Genomic DNA, 4,255 nt, shown 5'->3' with positions numbered 1-4,255 from the left:
TGTCAGTGCATTTTGTCTAAAAGCTAGATTGTAATCTCTTTACTGACCAAAACTTGTGATTTGCTGGCCTATTTGAAATGAGTTACAAGGTCTGACTCAAATCCATAATGGACAAGTGTCCATCTCACAAAACCACTCACCACAATTGACATTTACTAGCAGCACTGTTGGTGTGACAAAAATTGAGTGGGCGTACAGGCAGCTCTGACTCCTCCCCCCCCATTGAGATTATATCTCCAGGGCAAAGTGGAGGCACATGACTGGGATAGTAGAGAAAGCTGCATTGCAACTGTCTGTACTGAACCTGTTTTTGTGGTTAAATACAGGCCAGCACTCTCCAAGACTGTTATGGGTACTAGATACCTCATTTCACATAACGGTAAAAGTTAAGCTCTGTCAAGAACAGTTCGGCTGTATAAAGGCATGAGATCTAGAAGATAATCATGCTGGAGAAGGGTAAGCTATGTGAACACTCAGGGTAACTGAGGGTGAACATGGTGGAAGGCCTCCTATAATTCATAAACCTACACATGGATAATCTGGTGTGGGAAGGTGGCAAGCTGGCCTTAGTTGTTAGTCTTGGTTTGCTTGACCATTTAAATAGCTAACCTTTTTGTAATAATGGGTCTCTTTTTGCAGATTCCAAAGCCAGGAGAGACCATTGTGATCAGCTAGTCTGACATCCTGTGTATAACACAGGTCACAAAACTTCCCCAAAATAATTCCTAGAGTAGATCTTTTGGAAGAACATCAATCTTATTTTTAAAATGGCCAGTGGATAAAGAATCTACTATGACCCTTAGTAAATTGTTCCAGTGGCTAATTACCCACATTGTCAAAAATGTATGTCTTATTTCTGATCTGAATTTGTCTGGCTTCAACTTCCAACCATTGGATTGTTTTACACCTTTCTCTGCTAGATTGAAGAGCCCATTATGAAATATTTGTTCCCCATGTAGACACTTATAAATTGCTATCACATCGACCCTTAATCTTCTCTTTGGTAAACGAAGTAGATTGAGCTCATGAGGCAGGTTTTTTTAATCTTTTAATCATTCTCGTGGCTCTTCTGGGAACCTTCTCCAATTTATCACCATCCTTCTTGACTTGTGGGCTCCTACTCAGGATTCCCCTGTTTATGCATCCCAGGATCGCATTAGCTCTTTTGGTCACAGTGGGAACTCACGGTCAGCTGATTATCCACCATGACCACCAACTTTTTTAGAGTCACTGCTTCCCAGATAAAGTCCCCCTTCTGTAAGTATGGCCTACCGTTCTTTGTCCCTAGATGTATACATTTATATTTAGCTGTTTTAAAATGCATATTGTTTGCTTGCGCCAAGTTTACCAAGCAATCCGGATTGCTCTGAATCAGCGACCTGTTCTTTTCATTATTTACCATTCCCCACCCCAGATTTTGGGTCATCTGGAAACTTTATCAGTGATGGTTTTATGTTTTCTTCCAGGTCATTGGAAAAAATGTTAGATAGCATATGGCCAAGAACCAATCCCTGTGGCATCCCACTTGAAACGCATCCACTTTATGACGATTCCCTGTTTGCCATTATATTTTGAGGGCTGTCCGTTTTAATCCATTTAATGCACCATGTTAATTTTATATCATTCTAGTTTTTTAATCAAAATGTCATATGGCACCAAGTCAAATGCCTTATAGTTGTCTAAGTATATTCCATAATTATATTCCATATTATCTTTGTCAACCAATCTTGTAATCTCATCAAAAAAAGGTATCAAGTTAGTTTGATGTGATCTATCAATAAAACCATGTTGATTTATGTTAATTACATTACCCTCCTTTAATTCTTTATTAATTGAATCCCATATTAGCTGCTCCATTATTTTACCCAGGGTTGATGTCAGGCTGGCAAGCCTATAATTAACTGAGTTATTCTGTTCACCTTTTTAAAAAAGTGGCACAACATTAGCTTTCTTCCAGTCATCTGGAACTTCCCCAGTGCTCCAAGGCTTATTGAAAATCAACGTTAATCAAATCAGTAAACTCCTCCGCCAGCTTTTTTTCGGATCTTACATTTCCATATTGCTGAACTGTACTTTTTCTGCATATGAAGTGCTGGAGATTATTAATATTTATATAATGCCCAAAGTCTGGAAGGTGCCGTACAGACAAAAGACACAAAACTCCTGTCCCAAACAAGTTAGTCAAGCCTGCAATTGGATCCAGGCACGAAGACCCCTGTGATTGCACAGACAGAGCCCATTGACTTCATTGGGTTCCAGAGTCCCATAGGGTCCACCTGTGTGGATCAGATCACAAGATGAAGACATGACTTAACAAATGAAGACCAGGTAATGGGATTGGTTGCTACAGTTTTTGGGTGCCCAACTTTGAGACACCAAAGGTCTGAATTTCAGAAGTGCTAAGCTCTTTTGGGTCCCATTGACCTCACCTGCAGTTGTGAATTGTCAACACTTCTGAAATATCATACCTTGAGGCTTACTTGGGACTTAATGATGCATAGGTCTTATGCCCTCGGCACAAGGGTGAATTTCATAGTCCATGTTTATAAGTATTAGGGTGGGTAGCAGGGCGGGTGGATTGGTCGCAGCACAGAAAAATGAGGTCATTTGGAGGTCAGTTGGACACGTGAAATATCTTTTCAGTGGTGTTGACCTGACCCAGGTTAATGGTGTTGGCAGGGTTTTGATGTTAAAAAGCTTAGATCACTGCCTTGGGCCGGTTGCAACTAGTCCGTGTCATTGTTCATCAGTTTTTAGGGCTTCAGAAGGGAACAGGGCAGATTAGGAGAAGCTTTTAACACAGAAACTTCTTGTCTTTGTGCAGCTTTTTGGTTCTCGTGACCAGTCTCCATAGCAGGAAGCTATGCAGCTTTGGTTAAACCTGTTACATGTGACTTTATTATTGTATGTTAAATCGTTTCTGCAATAGTAGCAGCACTAAGCAGGTGTGAAATCTGCCATTGTCCGATACCCAGCTGGGACGGTGCCAGTTTCTTCACGCATATGAGAGCTGCTCCTGCAGCTGAACAGCAGCTGGCAGCTTTCCTGCCTTGTCATGTGTGCTACAGCATTCTCTGACTGCCCCGGGAACTGGTTCATAAGACCAAAATAATACACAGGGTTTATTAAGGACACTGCTGATACATTGATATGATCATGGGGCACAGAGAAATCATATTCTACATGCAGCTCTGAGTTGGGAGTCAAGTGTTGTTCATGCTACATGTGAAGGAAATTCATATTGTGATCTAAGGGCCCTGGAAACAATGTATTAGAGACTGTACTGAAACAATGATTGTCCAAAGCCATCCTGGGACAAGCTGCACAGACAGTGGGTTTCAGCCAACATTTTAACAAGGGGATCTCACAAGATGTATTGTAGCCGATGTCAAAGGGCAGGAGTGCCTGTACTGGCGGCGTGGGGAGGTGAAGAAGTGGGGAATCTATCCATTCGTTTTTCCTGTTCAGTACAAACCACAGGTGGCCCCATCACTGAGCAAACAAGCTTCTGTTCTGCTGCACTTTTGCTAGAACTATTTACACTTTGCTCCACCAACATACCTTGAGTATGTGCAGGGTTGGGAATGACCCACTGTTTATCATTTGAAGATCGCCAGTGGGGTGAGGGGAGAAGAGATTTAAGATTTTTGAGCACTCCAGGGCTATTCTCTCCTGGGAATATGTGGTGGTTTGTTTTTTGTGAGGTATTGGGGTGAGGGAGGTTTCCTAGGTTTCAGAGTAGCAGCCGTGTTAGTCTGTATCCGCAAAAAGAACAGGAGTACTTGTGGCACCTTAGAGACTAACAAATTTATTAGAGCATAAGCTTTCGTGGGCTACAACCCACTTCTTCGGATGCATATTGAGTGAAACATATCGAGGAGATATATATACACACATACAGAGAGCATGAACAGGTGGGAGTTGTCTTACCAACTCTGAGAGGCCAATTAAGTAAGAGAAAAAAACTTTTGAAGTGATAATCAAGTTAGCCAAGTACAGACACTTTGATAAGAAGCAAGTGTGAGAATACTTACAAGGGGAGATAGATTCAATGTTTGTAATGGCTCAGCCATTCCCAATCCCTGTTTAGCCCTGAGTTGATTGTGTCTAGTTTGCATATCAATTCCAGCTCAGCAGTCTCTCGTTGGAGTCTGTTTTTGAAGTTTTTCTGTTTTAAGATAGCCACCCGCAGGTCTGTCATAGAATGGCCAGACAGGTTAAAGTGTTCTCCCACTGGTTTTTGAGTATTATGATT

This window comes from Terrapene carolina, unplaced genomic scaffold (genome assembly GCF_002925995.2).
Source record: "Terrapene carolina triunguis isolate 2854851 unplaced genomic scaffold, T_m_triunguis-2.0 Scaffold67, whole genome shotgun sequence".
Taxonomy (NCBI): Eukaryota; Metazoa; Chordata; order Testudines; family Emydidae; genus Terrapene; species Terrapene triunguis.
Note: the sequence above shows the minus strand (reverse complement) of the source record.